This window comes from Canis aureus, chromosome 1 (assembly GCF_053574225.1).
Source record: "Canis aureus isolate CA01 chromosome 1, VMU_Caureus_v.1.0, whole genome shotgun sequence".
NCBI classification, from domain to species: domain Eukaryota; kingdom Metazoa; phylum Chordata; class Mammalia; order Carnivora; family Canidae; genus Canis; species Canis aureus.
Window position 1 is genome coordinate 27,933,398 of NC_135611.1, and position 20,191 is coordinate 27,953,588.

General features: G+C 37.6%; 1 long non-coding RNA gene across 8 annotated transcripts in view; it reads right to left on the minus strand.

Annotated features, from left to right (window-relative positions):
* Window positions 1-12,986, minus strand: part of LOC144311410 (uncharacterized) — a 107,480-nt gene extending 94,494 nt beyond the window's left edge. For 2 of the 8 annotated variants that reach the window (XR_013376958.1, XR_013376960.1), the window contains exon 1: window positions 12,594-12,985. This is a non-coding gene — a long non-coding RNA (uncharacterized LOC144311410). Of the gene's footprint in view, window positions 1-12,523 lie in introns of all 8 variants that reach the window. The other 6 variants (XR_013376957.1, XR_013376959.1, XR_013376965.1 and 3 more) reach the window with 5 other exon arrangements.
* Window positions 12,987-20,191: the final 7,205 nt, after the last annotated feature.

Sequence of the window (20,191 nt, forward strand, 5' to 3'; positions counted from 1 at the left end):
AAGTCTGGATAGCATCTCTGGAAAGTCAGCACTTAGGTCCAAGGAACAACAGCCAAGGGGTAATAGTTTTCAGATCAAATGGGAAGCTTGGAATTTGGACAGAGTTTGTATGTGTTCTCATAAAAAAGAAGTTAACTAGGGAGTAAGAAGAGGAGAGCAGAGGGTCAGGCTGGGAGGGTGCCTCTATTTCTATGGTTGCCTTGACCTTGGGCTGCCAGGAATTCAAGGATGATCAAGTTCTGCACTCTCAAGGAATTTTCAGTCCAGTTAGAAAGACGAGCATACAAATAGATAACATTAGTCCAACACGGTGAACACGATGCTTAGAATTCTTTTAAATATCACCAGAAGGCCACTTAGGCCAAGCATGAGGATGTAGGGATTGACCAGAAAAAAATGAATCTAGAAGGATGAGTCAGGTGGGCTAACAAAGAGGGAATTGGAGTGAGAGGGACAGGGGGCATTGCAGAAGTTGTAAGAAAGAACAAAACTAGGAAAGACACTGAGGCAATACCCTGCAAGTTTGACTTATGCCCTCATATCTCACAAAAAATTCTGCACACATCTGGAAAAGAGTAGAAGCCAAATATATGTGCATTTGATACAGTCATGGTCTGGGAGAGAGACTTACACATTTCTTAGTGTTTTTGGAGCAAAAATCCTATGTGGAGAGACTAATATGAAGTAGAGTAGAGATGTCAATACATCCTGGAACAGGTTGCTTCTGACACTGTGGAGGTTAACCTTATTTTAGAAGTGACAGAGCTTTAAGCACAGACTGATAGATATGATTGAGTTAATTTTAGTTAGCCATGTGAAGGATGATTTGGAAAGCAATGAAGACTAAAGGCACAAAGAACTCGTAGGCAGTTGTTATAATACAGGAGAGCAATGATAAGTTGAGCTATAATAAGTTGTAATCTCAACACACACATGGTTGTATCCCTTGCCTACCACATAGTAGGTGCTCAGTCACCAATAGTTGAATGGATGAATAAAGTAAATAACAATAGGAATGGACAGGAGGATATATTTAGGAGAGACAGAAATCATAGGAATCAAATGTGGAATTGACAGGGTCAGAAGTCAAGGATAATTCTAGGATGTCTTAGTGAGTATGGGACAGATGATGCCAGTGACCAAGAAAGGATGACTTTCTGAGGGTATGATAATGAAACAAGTTTGGGGTAAGTTCAGCTCGAGGGTCAGTCCAGTACAGATGACTCTGAGGCAATAAATAGAAATTTAGAAAAGTGATTACAAGTTTTACTGTAGATCAGAATACCTGGACATTTGTTACAATATGGACTCCTGAGTGCTATCTCCAGATATCCTGATTCATATAAGATGGGATGAAGTCCAGGAATCTGCATTTTAAATAAGCATTCCAGGTGATACTAGCATAAGCTATTAGGATGATTTTTTTTTTTTTTTTTTGAGAAAGAAAGAGAATTAATTTAGCTCTAAAGTTTTGGTGACAGATTAGAAATACAGATTTGAGAATCAATGACATAAAGATAATAACCAACACTGACCACTTGCAATGTGACAAACTGTTCTAAGCATTTTTAACACGTATAAACCTCACACCTCTATCAAGTAGGTGGGTATTACTACAGATTGAAGAACTGAACCTTGAAGAGGTTTGTGAGTGGTAAGAGGAGGTCTGAACTCAAGTAGCCTACATTCATGCCCAGAACCCGTGTTCCTAACAATTATGCTCTTCTAGCTCTTCCATTCCTGTAATATTTATTGAGAGTAATCACTAATAGCAAAAGGGGTGACATTGCCCAAGAAAGTGTCATATCTATGAGCCATATACTGAATGCTAGAGAACATCAAACATGAGTATCAGATAAAGGCATAGGATTACATAAGATTGGCAAATATTTAAACCTATCCCAGAATCTTTAAGGGGTACCATATTTTCATAACACCAAGAGTGAAAAAAAATGCAGATAAATTCTTAATAAACATTCTTTATAATAATATTGATGATGGGAACTTAAGTATTTTCAGGTATCCTAAAGGACTACTTCACCAAGTTATCATTTAATGACAAAATGTAGTATTTCTTCATAATATTTTCAACTCTACTGGATTTTTTAAATTGCTGACAATGTAAGAAATAACCTGGGGACATTATAATCTACATTAAGATTTTTAAAAAATAAATATGCTTTACAGGTAAATGTTTCCTATTGATACCAATAGGAAGAACTGCTTTTAATGCTGTAGAGTCATCTAGTTCCAAGGAAAATGAGCATCAGAATGGGGATTTTAGATTCTGGTCTTTTTTGCACAATTCATCCTCAATGTCTCAGTTTGATCTCAGACTTGAAAATGAAAATGGTTTTAATACTTTCAAATACTGGAATCTTTCTAAAGTATTCTTAAAAAAAAAACAAATTCTTTCACCTTGTGGGTCCATGAATTCCCAGGTGTGCTTAAAGTTTGAAGAAATAATCAACTTCTTTTTTATTACCTTGCTTCTACTCAGTCACAAGGTAGCCTTGACCAATTTGTTCAGTGTAAAAAAATCTCTTTTCCCTAGAAGGAGGTCCATCCCAAAAAGATATCCCTTATTATAACTCTGCGGGACATTTTTAAGCAAAGGAACAAGAAAATGCTTATAGTAAGCATCTATGTCAGAACCTCGAGGTAGAAAATGCAACACTGGTATAAAGCCTGTTCCAGTGTCTGCTTTAACCCATCGTGACTTACCTCTGTCTTCTTCTGCCAGAGGACAGATAAGTGAAAAAGGGTATTTTGACACAGAACATGTCACAGATGCTGGAATGACAGGTGAATATTATTTTTAAAAAACATTTTGAACTTAACTGATCACTAAATTGAAGATTTGGGGTAGGAGAAAAAGAGCATAGGAGTGATATTAATATAGTGAGGAGCAAGACCCTCATTTCATCATAAAGATGAATGTCAATGTGCAGCAATTTACAAATAACACATAATTAGGGATAGTTTTTGTAATGCAAAAATAAACCCTCTAATTATATATAGAACTGATTGTAGATAATGATAGTGATCTACTAGGAATAGATTAAAGGATTGAGATCATTTTCTTTTTTCCATCCCATTCAAGCACTGAGGTTTTCTACATTGACCTGTAGAAATGGTATTAATGAGAGACACTGAAGAAAGACTGTCTGGACTGCTGCAAGGGTTTGATTTACAAGTTTCCCAGAAACTTCCTTGTCAAGGACTTTTTAGAATATAATCATTCTCAAATCCTCAGCATATCCATCAGTCAAAAAATGAAAGAAAAGGGAGACACGTGGGTGGCTCAGTCAATTAAGCACCCAATTCTTGGTTTCAGTTCAGGTCATGTTCAGGGTCTTGAGATGGAGCCCTGAGCTCAGCAGGGAGTCTGTTTGAGATTCTCTCTCTCTCCCTCCTTCTGTTCCTCTCCGCCACTCATGTGCACTCTCCCTCTCAAATAAATAAATAAGTAAGTAAATAAATAAATACATAAATACATAAATCTAAAAAGAATGATAAGGAAAAACCCGTCATTTAGATTAGTCTTGTGACACCTAAGCAAAGGTCTTAGAACTTTGGAACATTTTTCAGAAAACTTTTTTTCCTCTTTAATTTCCATTCATTTTCCTCCCATTTCTCTCCTCTCTTCCTTTCCTTTCCTGTTTCTTTTCATGACCCCTGTACAAACTCCATCAGCCTTTTGTTTCTAGGTAAGTTATGGCAGCCAGAAATATCTAGAGAGTACTTGAGCTCTTCAGAAAACAAGTTCATCTTAAGAACCCCAAATACTCCTAATTTTTAAAAAACTATCATATATTACTCCCTGGTATGACAAATTATTCCTTTATTCAAAATGGAAAAGTGAATTAATGTAATGGCCTTGGCCAAGGATAGTGTCTCCTTTGAGCAAGTTGGGGTCATTTCCACTGAGCACATAGAATCCCAAGATGTCAGGTTCTCCTGGCCAGCTGTTACCACTGTTTTCCACTAACTGCCCACCTGAGAAGTCGCAAGAAATACAGGATGCTGAGCAGTTTGCTAATCTAATTTATAGTCTTTTGGGACAGTGTGACCCTAATTCAAAACTTTAATGACCAAAATGGATTGATTTTATCACTGGGGGAATAGAAAGATACTTAAAGTGAGATGAAGTTCTCATAAGTGACTCAAACTGGCAAAACGATAATAGTAGAAATTAGATAAAATAGAATACCCAAAGCAAACACTAAAAAATCTATGCAAAAGGATACACTCAAAACACTACAGATAAATTAAAATGGAGTTCTAAAATATTCAAGTAACCCACCCAAAAAAGGCAGGAAAAATAAAGCAGAGAAACAAGGAACAAAAGGAAACAGAACAAAAAATCAAATGAAAGATATAAGCCCTAAACTATTAGTAAGTACATTCAATGTAAATTGCCTAGATATATTAAATAAAAGACAGAGATTGGTAGAACAGATTTTAAAAATCCTAACTATATGTAGGAAGGTTGAAAAAAAGATATACGATGAAAACATTAATCAAGAAGGAAAGAAAGAACATATTAACATCATATAAAGTAAATTTCAAAACAAAGAAGTTATCTAGATCAGAGAGGGACATTAAATAATGTTGGAAGAGTCAATCCACCAAGAAGACACAGCAATCTTAAATGTGTACACACCAGACAAAGCTGCAAAATACATGAAATAAAAATAGAAAGAACCAAAAGAAGAAATAGAAAAATCTGCAAAATACATGAAATAAAAATAGAAAGAACCAAAAGAAGAAATAGAAAAATCCACAAAAATAGAAAAATCCAGCCTTCAACACCTCTCTCTCCACAACTGATAGAACAATCAGACAATTGGAAAAGGGGTTTGTGGTAAATAATATTATTAAAGATTATGGTTGTGATATCCACTGAGATAGGGATTACTGAGAAGAAGGTTTATATTGAGGAATGGAAAAGGAAATGAGCTGATTTTGGTCAAGTTAAAATATTCAAGAGCGATGTCAGAGGTGTAGTTGGATATATGAGAAGGTGAAAAGTTTAGAAATACAGATATGGAATCACCTACATACATGTGGTAATTGAAACAACAGATTTCAATGAGTTTTCCAGGAAGAAAGTATAGTGTTAGTGTTACCATATAGTTTTTAATTGTAGGCTTGAACTTTGAGTTTTTCTTTTTTATTTTTTAAGATTTTATTTATTTATTTGACAGAGAGAGCACGCAAGCACAAACAGGGGGATCAGCAGAGGGAGAGAGAGGAGACTCTTCACTGAGCAGGGAGTCAGATGTAGGGATAATGACCCGAGCCAAAGGTAGATACCTAACCAACTGAGCCACCCAGGCACCCAAACTTTGAAGAATTCTGACATTTGATGTCTGTGTAAAGACCAGTCTATTGGGGAAAATGAAGAAGTGGTCAAATATGTTAGAGAAAAGTAAAGTGTGTGTGATGTAGACATTAAAAGCATATTGTATTTTAAAAGGAATGAGGATCCCAAAGTGAATGTTCCTGAAAGGACAATGAAAACTAGAACTAAAAAATAACCACAGGATTTCTTGACAGTGAGGTCATTAATGACCTTGATGAGAGGAATTTGTTGGAAGGAAATGGTTAGAAGCTTGGAGTAGATAAAAGAATGAATGAAAAATTCAGGACATGTAGATGAAAAGTAAAGATAGTTATTTTTGTAAGTTTGACTAGAAAAGAGAAGGATGAGGAGAGTAAGTGGAGCTGAGGGAGAGATTTTATTCATTCATTCACTCATCTATTCATTTGTTGTTTAAATATGGTCATAAGTTGTTCTATTGTGTTTTTCCCCCTGCTTTTCATTTTTCCCCCCAGAGAGAAAGATTGGACAAAATTGAGAGAAAGAGGTGAGAAAAAGAGAAAGTTGATTCTGTAACTTTTTGTTAAAGGAAAGAGGAGATGAGAATCAAAGCAAGAGCAGAGGGATTGCCCTTTCATAGGAGGGCATGCCTCTTCTTAACAGGAAAAACAAAGGAGATGCATATAAAGGTGACGTGATTGGTTGTTTGGAAGGGGGAAATTCGGGGAGTTCTTATCTGGTGTTTTTGCTTTTCTTGAATATCTTAAAAATCCCCACTTATGGAAAAACACAGACAAAGGAACAATATTTTCTGTACCAAAAAGAGAATGAAATTATGCAAAAAGGTGGGAGGAGATTTTGCTGCCAAGTCCTTATATGAAAATTTCTACAATTGTATAAAAATTAAGGCATACTGAGTATCATAGTTAGTGAACACTTAACTAGTTGTCTACATTGCAAAGAAGAAACTATCTGGAAATCCAGGATGTGTGCAGACTCTTGGTTGACAGTGACACAAACTTCTGGCTAAAATAGCTTAGGAAAAAGAAACTGCTATTATTCCTGCAATTTTTAGTTTTAGAGGATGGCTTCAGCATGTCTGTAGTCAGGCCTGAAATGATACCATGGAAACCTCACCTCTGCCTTCAGCTACATTCCTGCAGTCTCAGCTAACCCATGAAATAGCACCAGTGGAGTCTTCTGCTTTATCCTCTTAGATCCACACCCAGTAAGGAAGATCTAGGACATCTTTCCCAGAAGACCTAGAAAAATCTCCTTGGCTTTACCTGGGTCATGGGCCAATTCCTGAAATAATAACTAAGGAGGATGAGATATGTGGATAGGCTTAGGTTTGTGGTCGCTGTGGGAGGTGATTGTGGAGTCTTACAATGGGAATAGACAGATCCCCAAAGATCAAGGAAGGTCACATTTTGACTATTCAAAATACAACCAAAGAGATTAACAATCTCACTTTTCTGCCCTGTATAACCTTTGAGGTTAAAAGCTAATGGATATGACAAATTACTGATTTGAGAGTCTCTTCTGTCCTCTTTACTGTAAACTTGTCCTGAAGGTGCTAGACCCCCGTGAAATGACCAAAAGGAAATTCTAGGTGGATGAGCTCTGAATCATGTTAACCAATAATTTAAAAAAGAAAATAATGATTAGGGGAAAAAAAAGATTTAAATTGTCTCTTTTTATTTAACCTTGAATATGCAGAGTTCACTGTGATTTAATATGTGAAAAGTTATACTTTCAAGTTTATTAAACATAACTCCATCAGCATATATTTCTCTGAGTAACATCCTGATATATTGAATTCCCCAAATTAGTTTTTATCAACCATAGTCATTAAACATATTTTGGCATATGACATGACTTTGTTTATATTTAGTAAAATACAAAGCAAGCTCTCTATCCAGTAAGGCTTAGGTTGAACCCAATGCAATAGTATAAAGATATTAGCAATATCAGCCCTAGTAGACTATGAGTTCCTTAAGAGTCCCAATTAAGCACTCATCATTTCTGGTGTTCCTCCTACTACTCCTGGACTTAGGGTGTAATAGGCATCAGCAAGACTATGTTGATTTGGTGCTTTAGCTGGCCTTCTCTTAAGGATTCACAAGCATCATCACTCCACTGAGTTAAAACTTTTAAAACTTCATTTTGATTAGAATCTCAGAGGTAGGGTATAATCCCTTCCTTGTTTTCCTCTCTTTATTACTTATGTACATGTATTTCTTTCTCCTGAACTATACGCTGCTTTCAGAGCAGAAACCATATCTGAAATTATAAATTCATTTATCCATTGGCTAATTTACTTACAACAAATATTCATTAATTGTCCTCTACATGTTACGAACTGTAACTATGAAAATAAAACAGATACAACCCCACGAGAACACATGTCAAGGCTTAACTTGGCCTATTGTGGCTTCTTCCTATCACTATCGTAGTATCTAGTGAAGGATGTGGTGCATAGTGGAGGTTTTAGAAATGCTTCCTTAAATTAGTTGATTCAGGAGAGTTCTACCAAATATAACCTACATCTGTAGTTACTATCATATCACTATGTAAATTATTCTTTATCCTCTTCAGTTAGCATCTAAATAATAACCACCATTTATTCAAAATCTATCAGGCAAGAGCCTTATATACATCATTTTTTAAAACATTACAACAGCCTTAAAAATTTCCTCATTTTATACGGGAGAATGCCAAGACTGGAAGAAACTTCATAAGTCTTACATGGTAAGTAGCAGAGATAGCATTTGAACCCTGGTCTGGAAATGAAGCCTACAGTCTTACTCATTGCCACATATTGGTTTCAACACTCTTGAAATATCTGCCTCTTCAGTCCTTACATTCCAATAGGCAGAACCCTGATTCTGGAAGTTCTCTCTCATTGTCCCCAACATACATTAACTTTGGACAATAGCAACATAACACTTCTAGCAGCTCAATATAAATTCATATGTTTGTTAATGTTAGTAACTATTGATCCTCTATAGTAAAAGACTGCATGCTCAGCACTGCACTCTTTTTCATCGATGAGTCATTCAACCACCTTTTTATAAATTCTGTGTTATGGTTTTATATCTCTGAGCTCAATGGGAAAAGAAGTACTTCAAGTACTCTAAGAGAAGGCCCCTCTTTGCTTACAGTTTCTGGGCCTCGAGCAGATATTCAGTCAGTGGTCAGACATGGTCTACACAGTGATCTTCTGCTCAGATGGGAATCCCATTCTTGTGCCAGTGAGCTCTGAGAACTCTGAATGATGGCAATTCTTCTCACTCTTTAGAAATTCAAGAGAGCTTTGTTCTCACTGTTCTTTTACATACACAATACCTATATTTTGCTCTTGTTTATGAAACCTATTTCTGTTGTCTGTTTTTACAACCACAATGAGGCCCTTTCCATTCTGAAATATTATCCCAGGGCTGTAGTGGGAGCAGATTCAACTGAAAGCTGGGCTTTGTGTAAACAGTGTAAAACATGTAAAATCCAAAGCCTGGTTGCTAGGCTATCAACACAATGAAAAATATTCACATTGGGTTTATCATAAAGGACCAAGGTTATGGGGGGAAAAAAAGCAATTGCCAGTGGTTCCATTGAGAGGTGGTCTCTGAGGTCAGTGTCAATGAGCATCTTCATCATTGTCTTTTTGAAAAGGTTAAAGGTTCTGAGTCCAAATGTGGGAACAAACAAAAAAATGTATACCCTGAAACAATAATCTGCAGAGACAAGACAGCGCCACAAAGACAAAGCCAGTTCAGCTGTGTTTCCTGACAACCCTGCCCAGCACACTTCCACCTCAGGCAGAGAACGGAGTTTCTAAAGAATAATTATATCAAGTGATGTCATGATGGATGGCCTCTTTCCAATGGCTTCATGGCTTATCTTCTGAGCCAGAGAGGGGAGGTAGCCTGCTGTGAACCGTTGTGGCAATATGATGATGGGAGGGGTACGACAGGTCAACTTGTGGTGTTCTAACTCATGGGAGTGCAGAACCTGAGTTCCACCCGCCCAGTTCTCTGAAATTAACCTTACATGGATGTCACTCCTTTCATAAAACAAATCTCAATATATTATCAACGTCATTTATGCATATAATTTTTTTTCTAATATTTTTTTAGCACTAGACATTCAAAGTGCTTTACATATACTTATCAATTTATTCATTCTTACAGCCTGACATTTTAAGTATTATTGTTGATCCCATTTTACAGACGAGGAAACTAGGCACAAGAGGTGAAGCAACATGTGCAGGTCACATGATAGGAAAATGGTAAAGCCAGGACTCAAACCTGACCCTGGAGCCTGCCCTTAGTTCACTCATAGTGCTGCCTTTACAGTGATTTAAAAAAAAAAAATTATTATTACTTCTAATAAATTTTTAGGCAAAGCTTATAAAAACAAATCACATATTTCTCAACAAAAATTCAGTCATGAGCTCTTCTTATAGGATGCCATAAACCTGATAATCGTTTATATATTCAAATCACACGTGATTAATGCCTTATGTCAAAAGTAAAGCAGCTTATTCTTTAAAACACAGCAAGAGTCCATCTTCTGATACCCATAGCTCACACTTAAACTGGAATATGCACACCGACATAAAACCACAGCCAGCTCACAGGAAGTATAAAATATGCCTCTTGGGAGTATCCACATTTGTATGAAGATTTGAAGGAAATTCTATGAAATCAAATATGAATATTAATATAAAGCAGAAAGAAGTGTTCACTTTGGCAGCACATATACTAACGCAGAAAGAAAAATCAATAAGATAAAATAGGAGATGTCCAAGAAGTGTTGAGCTTATAGCAGCTTGTTGCAAGTTCTAACTGAAGATTGAGGGTTTCTGGGTTTGTATTCATGACCTTCTGCCATCTGGAGCTGCTTGGGTAGAAAAGTCTAAGAAGCGCTAAAGAAGAAAACACAAGTGCTGTTTGTGCATAAGTAAAGTTTTGCAAAACTTTTTCTCTTGTTTTTTTTCACAGAAATATTTATAATGATTTTAATCACTTTTATAATTTGAAGGGATGGCTACAAGAATTAAATGGTACAAGTAGAAAAGAAGTTCCTGATGTGAGAGCCATAAATAATTCATCTTACACAAAGTAGAAACAAAAGCAACCAACCAATCTCTTGATTTGAAACAAATTTTTTAGAGTTATCATTCTTCTCATATTCTTAGAAGGGTAGGAACACTTAATCCTCTCTCAAGGGACCACAATGCTCACTGAACCATCTCTGTGGGCACAACAGTATCTCAAGCACTGTGGGAAGCTCCCAAGGAAAGGAGATGACATACTTTTAACCCATTAGCAGCTTCCAAGAAAATGGCACAGATGAAATGAACATAAATTACAATGCCTGGAAATACTAATACAAATGAGTATGCACAGCAGCTAAGGACAGAGGCTTGTTTTGGTAATATGATTATTTATATATGTAAGAAAGGAACTATAGAGTTTGGGTCTATTCATTTAGGACTTCAATGGCTAGCAGGTGTAACCCTCACCAATTCAAATAGGTAGGCTTACGCACATCCCTATAAATAAAGTATCTGTCAACCTTTGTATAGCAAAGCAAGTATAGACTAAGGCCTTCTCTGGATGAAAGGGGTTTGAGCTGTTATCAGATCTTGTTATTGGAGTCACAGGAATAACTCAAGTTAAATGTTCACAATCTCTCTATAAAGGAACTATCAAATACATAATTAAAGCAGTGAATGGTTGTCGGCTTTGATGGTTTGCAAATTTCACACACCTAGCCCTACCTTCCTTTGCTGCTATTCTACTCTCCCTACATTTTTTAATCCATGTGCAATGTTAAATGAATGTTCTACTCAACACTGCAAGCCAACTCAGGAGTCATCGTAGTAATATATGTAAATGTTTCGTGTTTTTAGATATAATAATACTCTTTTAGACTTTAGTGGTTAAAATATGAAGTTTGCTTTCAGGTGAAGGAAAGCCTCAACCTCAAACATGGAAAGAAAATCACCTTAATTATCTACTTTTACCAGTTTCTCCTTCCATCTGTTTGACACCTTGGTCTGGTCCTTGGTCAGGTTTTACTTAAAAAGCAAAATTGAACTAAAAGTCCATTTCAATGTTAATCACATTTAGCCACTATTTGTTTATATGTTATTGATCTCAAGAAAAACTCTAATTCAATGCAATTATATAATTGATATAATTATATAAATCTAATTCTAATGCAAGTATATAATTCTATTTTTCTTTTTTTCCTTTTTTTTAAATTCTACTTTTCAAGCAAAGCTATGACCTAATACGACTTTTTCAAATTTCATACTCAATAAATTCATGAAGCACAAGAAGTGTCGACCTTTGTCCACTACAAAAAGAATAGTTGTTTTTAAAAATTCATTAAAGACTCCTCAGTTACACTTTTAAATAGGTTGACTTTTTAAAAAGATTTTCCCAAATGAGAAAATTAATGCCATGAAAACATCAATAAATTTACTTTAAAGGGACCAAATAAATTACTATGAAAAAGAAGCAGAGACGATGTTCAAGGGAAGCACAATTATGCAAATATTATTTCTAAATAGTTTGTTGGTTGGAAGAGCAATCATCTTTTAATTAGTGTTTTATAAATCTGTTGCTATGCATAGCATTCTATTTGTGGCGTGATTTAATACATTCCTTGGTCATGTTTTTGCAGTTATAAAAAAAACAAATACAGTGTTATTTCTCCATAAGCACGTAACATAACTGATCTTATAAAAACATCGTTAGTGATGGGAAAGATGCATGCCTATACTATGACTAAGGGTAGGAGCCCAGTGACTTCCAAGAAAAAGGAGATGTACGCATCATTATGTGAATTTCCAAAGATGGGATCCATCCAGAAGAAGGCAGGAGAGTGTAAGTGTGACTTGGAAAAAGAGTCCCAAGTTAGCCTTGGGGAAGGTGGGAGTGTGAATATTGTTTGGTTTCCATTTTTTTCTTCTATCCTGCGTTATGTCTAAAAAACCTCTTGAGAAACAGTAAACTGAGAACTTTGACTATAGGGTACAAAGTTATAAGATCTAAAAATATTTTTTTTGCAAGGAGAATTATTCACATTTGAAAAAATCTTTCAGAAATTTGTTAGTGAGCAGAGGTCTACAGAACTTTACTGTTTTAAGTAGTGCTCTTTGAACTTCAAAAAGCAGAGACTTACTTGACATGGGGGAGAAGGGTGGTAGTACCAGAAAGTATTCAAACAAATCAGAATGGATCAGAGGACAGACCTTTTCAGGGCTTCTCTTCAATTCAGTTTCTCTCAAGTTCATTCTTCTTCTACCAGCTTTTTCTTTCTTCTTTACATCACTTCATAACATCATCCTGCATATGTCTTTGACTTCCTCAAGCCTGTGGCAATTTTACAGCTCCAGTAAAATTGCTTCTTGGGAATTCATTCCTTGTTTCTTACTCTAGATTTCCCAGGGGAAAACTCTAGTTGGTCCAGGTCATCTCTGTATGCCAGCCTCTGAATAAATGATGGTAAATCTGTGAATGAGCTCTCCTTGGGTCAAGCTTGTCCAATCTCTGAGCATGTGTGGGGTATAGCTCCTAGAATGACCTAAGACTTTCCAGAGCAAGGGCTATAAAGGGAGCCCATTCCTTAGAAAGCCTTGCAGCAGAACTGACAGTGACTGATAACACTAGGACACTTCATTTCTTTCTTGCTTTTTCTCTCTCTCTTTTTTTTTTTAAGATTTCATTTATGTATTTGACACAGAAAGAGAGAGAGAGAGTAAGCACAAGCAGAGGGAGCAGCAGAGAGAGAGGGAGAAGCAGACTCCTCACAAGGCTGGGAGCCCAATGTGGGGCTTAATCCCAGGACCCTAGGATCATGACCCTAGCCAAAGGCAGATGCCTAACTGACTGAGTCACCCAGGTGCCCTTAAGACACTTCATTTCTAATATCTAAGACTTTATTATCTTTTATTTTTTTAAAGATTTTATTTATTTATTCATAAGAGACATACACACACAGAGGGGGGTGGGGGCAGAGACACAGGCTGAGGGAGAAGCAGGCTCCATGCAGGGAGCCCGACGTGGAACTTCATCCCGGGTCTCCAGGATCAGGCCCTGGGCCAAAGGCGGCACTAAACCGTTGAGCCACCGGGGCTGCCCTATACTAAGACTTTATCACTAACATTTCCCAGGTTACTTCATAGTCTTCAAATTTTCCATTGAAAAGCCTGTGTAATATTCCACCAGGTAGATATACCACAATCTAGTTGAATAACATTTCCAATTATCATTTCAACCACCGAAGAGTCAGATTCCCCCTACACCTGTGTTACCCAGCCAAAAGTTGAGGTGATGACAGTAGTGTGCTTATTCCTTGGAGAAGCATTCAGTGTCTGAACTTTTTTTTTTTTTTAAAGATTTTGTTTATTGAGAGAGAGAATGAGCAGAGAGAAGGGAGCAGGGAGACAGAAGAATCCCAAGCGACTCCCCACTGAGCACAGAGCCCACTCCCAACTCCTGGTCTTGATCTTGTGACCCTGAGATCATGACCTGAGCTGAGACCAAGAGTCTGACAACCAACTGACTGAGGTACCCAGGCAAATTTGAGGTCTGATCTCTTGACCTGAAGCTCCTGCTAGGGCCAAGGAGGAGGAATGCAGAGCCCTATTCAGCAGTTTTCACACGGCGGAGCAGAAAGTGCAGTTTCTGGCACTCTGCTGGGCTTCATTCTTCCCCTTCCAGCTCTCCTGATGCCACACTCTGAAATCACACCTCAGGCCTCTAAACCACTCATAAAAGAAAAAACGAAAGTTGCTGCTCTTAGCTTTAGCATCACATGTCTTAAAACTGAAATTTCTTCCTGGATAGGAATTTGAAAGAGTAATAACAGGTGAGAGAGGGAGTGCTGGATATTAAATCACAAAGCTGCGATGTCTCAGAAGGTGGAGGTAATGTGTTATTTGTAAAATGTCATCATGCTGAGCTCATCACTGAAACCTGTCAACTCCAGAAAGAGACACGCACGATACATCTGGCTTCTTTTGTGTGTGTGTGTGCACAGCATGTGCACGTGTGTTTAAATCACAAGTGATTAAATGAGACTTGCTATTCTTCCCAACTTCACAAGTCAAGCTCAAGTTCAGTTTTGTTACAGATAGAGATAGGTAGAGAAGCACACTTACCACTACTGTAAAAAAATATTCTATGGCAAAAGGCAGTAGAGACTAGGGGCTGGTACCAACACGTGTAGGAGTGATCACTAAATTGGCAGAATTTACGTCAGGGAGATGAAAAGCATGAGTAATGTTCTTGTCAAAAAAAGACATTCTGGACTATCCCATACAAACAAGCAATAGAAAGACGCTGGAGTCCTGCCCATGCAGCCTCATGAGTAAACATTTGTGAGGTCAGTCCCAGCAGGGAGACACAGGCAGTTCCTTTCTTTGTGAATTGGAATCAATACATAGAGCCCACTGCTCATCCCAACAGAGAATAGAAGAGTCCAGGAAACCAACACAAAGCAAAAGATGTCACATCAGTTGGCTCTGATCCACTGCGGTGACTGTGAGCTGAGACGCAGGTGGGAAGAAGTGTGGTATGGAAGGACAGATGCTTACCTTCTGTCTGACCACTCTGGTTCAGGCCTGCACATATTGGGAAAACCATTTATAGGGAGGGGACTGGACAGTACGGAGAGCTTTTTCTAGTTAGACATAGTAATTATCTTTTTTGTCATTAAATTGGCTTACTTTGCTTTAGATAGGATTCCTTTGTATGTCAACAGACCTCAATCCATTACTGGAGAGTTCATAGTCTTGAAAAGTCCATGCATTCCTTTTACCGCTATAATTTTTTCTGTCTTTTCATATTTTGCTATTTCTAGATTCTTTCTCCCTATTCAAAAAATTCTGGTAATATTTTTCTCTTTAAATGAACAAAAATAAGGCAAACTTATAACTTATTTTGTGTAGTTCAGCAAGCCTTACAGTCCAAGACTTCTCTTTCTTCATAGAAAGTTAATTTGGGTGTTCAACAACCTGCTTGATTCATAGTGAATTTCAAACTCTAGTCCAGTCTAATAAATCAGCCTCCATATCAGGTTTATTGATTTGGAAAAAGTTGCATTTTTATTTAACTTTTCAAAAATATCAGTTAGTGAGTTCCTAGGATACTATATCTGCCCTATCCATATTTGTCTAATCCTTAGGGCCTAGGTAAGATCTTTGTCTATAACAGGAATTCAATAGTATTGAATTAAGTAGAAAAATACAGCATTGATTAAGGTAAAAGAAGAAAATGGAACACAGTTAAAATATGAATTTGGCTAAAAATAGAAATCCAACACATGTTTCTTGAAGGTGGGTTCTCATGACATCCTTCTCTCTCACACTGGGGGTAGTTATAGAGAAGTCTGGTGCTCCTACCACAGACCTAAATCCCTTTCTCTGGCTTCCTGGGCTGGAATTAGGGGCCAGGTTGGAGAGGGATGGGCTTGGCAGGCCAGACAAAGCAGAGGTAAAAGTGTTATCTGAAATCATAAAGAATGCCCTGGCTGTAAAGCTTTTAGAAGGTGATGATATTGCCAGGTGGAAACAATCTTGGCTGGGAAAGCAGAGGCTGGTTTATGGCCCCATATGTCCTTTCTGCAAGACCTCTTCCCATAGAGTTCAACAATACACATGTGAAAGACCTGCCAGTTCTGTGGTAGAATGTCATGTGAGCAGACATCAGCTGCTCAGACTGGGGACCCTGCTCAGCTTACACAGGTACTTTTAGTGTCATTTAATAGATGAATCCATCCAAAAGTAGCTATCAGATGGAGATACTCCTGAGCCTGCTGAACCAGGACTCTGCCTTCTAAATTACCAAGTGGCCCCAAGATCAGAATTGGAGGCAAGTACACGAGATCTTAGTTCTACTGGGACACAGAGGCCTCAACTCCATATGGGCCAGGAAGGAGAGATGTCACTGGGGGCAGTATAAGACATGAGTTTTCCTTTCCTGAAGGGCTTGTTTTCCAGTTTCTATTATTGTTCTCTTCTGGCTGGGAGCCCAAGAACAGGCAAGACCGACCTCCCTGGGAGTGGGCTCGTCTGCCACACTAAATAGGAAGACAGTGGGATTGATAACATTGCAAGGACAGCTTCCAGTATGGCCCCCATGGAGGGGGTATTTCTAGCAGTGAAATGTCCTGCTCAGATATCATGATGCACACATTAAGCCTTACACACAGGTCAATGTGTTTGGGAAACCAGAGGGCTTCTACTGATAATCCATCTTGCAACACCCCTCTCAATCCCCAGAGGACTCATCCTAACTGTGACTGTGGCACTGGGTGAAAAGGAACCCCACAACTCAGTGAGGTACTGCCTGCCCAGAGCTGGCCATTTGAACATAGGCCTCCATATTTATAGCTTGTTCTAAGCCCTGATTAGAACATTTTTGAGCCACTTGATATAGGGGTCTTTGACAGATACTTCTATTGGCTATTTAGAGTAACATGTATTCACCACTGGCTGTGCAAAAATGGGAACACTCTCAGATCAAATTCAAATCTCCAGGGTTTACTGAGTGAGTTATCACTGATTTGGGGACTTGAAGAAATTCTAAGATCTTTTTAACTTTAATGTATTAGTAGGAGAGAAATTAGAATTTTGTCATTCTCCCAACCCTACTTTGACTCTATACACCTTTTATGTGTGGACATTTCTTCTCTTTGCCAGTATATTGTCATCTATTTATATAAGCTGTATTGGAGATTTTTCCAATATTTGTACCAAAGGAGCCCATACTCTCCTAAAAGGTGTTATGCTTATTTGCACATAGAGTTATGAGCTATTAATTCTAAAGCCAAGTCTTGAAGATAGAGAAGTCTTATATTTAAAAAAGAAGCAAAGCTGTAACTAAAACATAACACTTCATTTTATCATCAGTGTTTTTGTCTGGAGTAGAGCACTACATATTTTTATTGGGTTTTCATTTCTTCAATTTCTCTTCCATGAAGGTACAGTGATGGCATACAGTAAGTACCTGGTTAAATCTGAGTTCCCTTGAAAGCAGACTGTAAGACTCAGGTTTGCAGACAGGCAGTTCATTTGGAAATGTACATCTATGGTGCATATACTGCATACTGGGTACTTCTGCTTATTTTATCTCATTTATTTTTCACAACAATCCTGGAAGGAAATAATAATAACAGGTAAACTTTAAATGGCACGATTCCAAGTTGTTCATAGACATTTACTCAATAGTAACCATCATCAATACTCTAAGTACTCTGTTTTATAACTGAAGAACCTGAGTAGGAAGGTAGGAAAGTGCCCAACATCTTGCAGCCAATAAACAGCAGAGTCAAGGTCAAATCCAGATAATCTGGTACCAGAGACCTTGCTTTTAGCCATGAAGCTCTACTGTCTCCTGAATAGTGGGATAGTATGTTTGTTTGTTTGCTTGTTTTTTGGATTTTCTTAGGGATTTTTTAAAATTGATTTTATTTTTTAGAGCAGTTTTAATCCATAGCAAAATTGAACAGAGGGTAGAGATTCCCCATTCACCTCCTGCCCCCACACAATCAGAGCCTCTCCCATTATCAACATCGCCCACCAGAGTGGTACATTTGTTACAGTTGATGAACTTACATTGACAGATCATGATTACCTAAGTTCATAGTTTTACCTAAGTTTACCATAGTTTACCTAAGTTCATGTTAGTGTTTACTTTTGGTATGTATATTCTATGAGTTCGTACAAATATATAAAGACATGTATGTTCATGTCTTTCGAGTATCATACGGAGGGGTTTTACTGCTCTAAAAATCTTTGTGCTACACCGATTCATCCTTCCCTCTACCTTAGCCCCTGGAAACCACTATATTTGTACTGTCCCCAGAGTCTTGCCTTTTCCATATATGTCATGTAGTTAGAATCATGCAGTATGTAGCCTTTTTAGACTGGCCCCTTTCACTTAGTAATGTGTATTTAAGTCTCCTCCATGTCTTTTCGTGGCTTGATAGCACGCTCTCTCGCTCTCTCTCTCCCTCTCTGTCTCTCTTTTTAGAACAGAGTAATATTCCATTGTCTGGATGTGCCACAGATTATTTACTCATTCACCTATCAAAGGACATCTTGGTTGCTTCCAAGTTGCAGCAATTATAAATAAAGCTGCTATAAACATCCACCTGCAGGTTTTTGTGTGGTTATCGGTTTTCAACTCCTTTTGTTAAATACCAAGGAGAGTGATTGCTGGATTATATGTTCCGTTTTGTAAAAAAGTATCAAACTGTCTTTCAAATTGTCTGTACCATTTTGCATTCTCAGGAGCAATGAATGAGTGTTCCTGTTACTCTATATCCTTGTCAGCATTTGGTGTTGTCAGCGTTCTGGATTCTGGCCATTCTAATAAGTGTGTGGTGGTATTGCTGCTTTAATTTGCACTTATTTTTGATGACATATGACATAGAACATTTTTCATGTGCTTATTTGTCATCTGTATATCTTCTTCAGTGGGCTACTTATTAAAGTTTTTGCCCAATTTTTAATCAGATTGGTTTTTTGTTGTTGAGTTTTAAGAATTCTTTGTATGTTTTGGATCACAGTCCTTTATTGGATATGTTTTTCTTTTTGTAAATATTTTCTGCCAGTCTGTGATTTATCTGCTCTGATAAGGTTTGATTCTCTATATCTGCCTGTCTGTCTCTCTGATATCGGGGCAGCAGTTTGCTATGTGACCTCATTTCTTTTACAGAACTAAAAGAGCTGTTGACTTTTCAGTTTTCAGTTTCAGGTCGTTTTTTGTTATGACCAAGTGGCAACTTCCAAGCTGATTATAAGCTGTAAAAGAAACCAGAAGTGAGTGTTGAGTTATTTTACAGATCAGAAAACTGAGTCTCAGGGTAGCAGAGATATTTGCATTAACTGTCTGGCCACAACTTTTCTATCAATCACTCCTAGAGCTGCTGCAGTCTACATGGCCATATTTTGTATTGCATACTCCGTTTCCTCCCTGATCCTCTTTGTCTGGTCATAGATAATTAGAACAAGGATGGATAAAAGGAAAGCAACCATAGACTTACTGACAGACAACCCCTGGCTTAGGGACTGGTATTAAAAACAAAATGACCTGGGCCAACCTGATCATTCCTTTTAGAAAAACTGAAATATGGACAAACACAATTTTAATCAATGAGAAGTAAGAGAAATAATTAGAGTAGACCTAAGGAATGGACCCAGAGTCACATTAATTACAAGATGGTAGGTTCACAAACAAGAGTCTTCTGAGCTGGCCCAACTGCAGCACAGCTCCAATGCCAGGCTCAACAAGACCCAGCACCATGTGGATTTTGCCTCTGGCTTTCCCCTGAGATTTATCTCCCTGAAAATCTCTACTATAAACTCTGCTGATCTGAGTTGGTGTGGGTGGAACTCTACTCCATATCACCAAGGTTTAGATGAAAACTACTATGTAGTTACTGGTGGGGCTAGACTTTAAATCCACATTTATCTGACTCAAAAGTCTGTGGACTGCCACCACCTTCCATTCAGACCAACAAATAGAATGTCTACTCTGATATGATTATATTCCCAGGTGAATTTGAAACTGCAAAAAAGCCAAAGCAGGTAGGATGTGAGGCCTAGTTAAGAAATTCTAAGTGGACACATTATAATATTTGCGATACATACACCTTAAAATGAAAGAAATATTAAAAGTGAACAGAATCTTCAGTAGTCAGAGGTCTTTTGCCTCCAGTCTCAGACTGGAGGAGCTCTACTCTGAGAGTACTTGAAAGGAATCTCAAGTATTGGAGAAGGTAAGTCTGGCAAGAGGTCAAAATAATCCAGACATGGTAAACTTTCGGTTTGCTCTGCTTCCT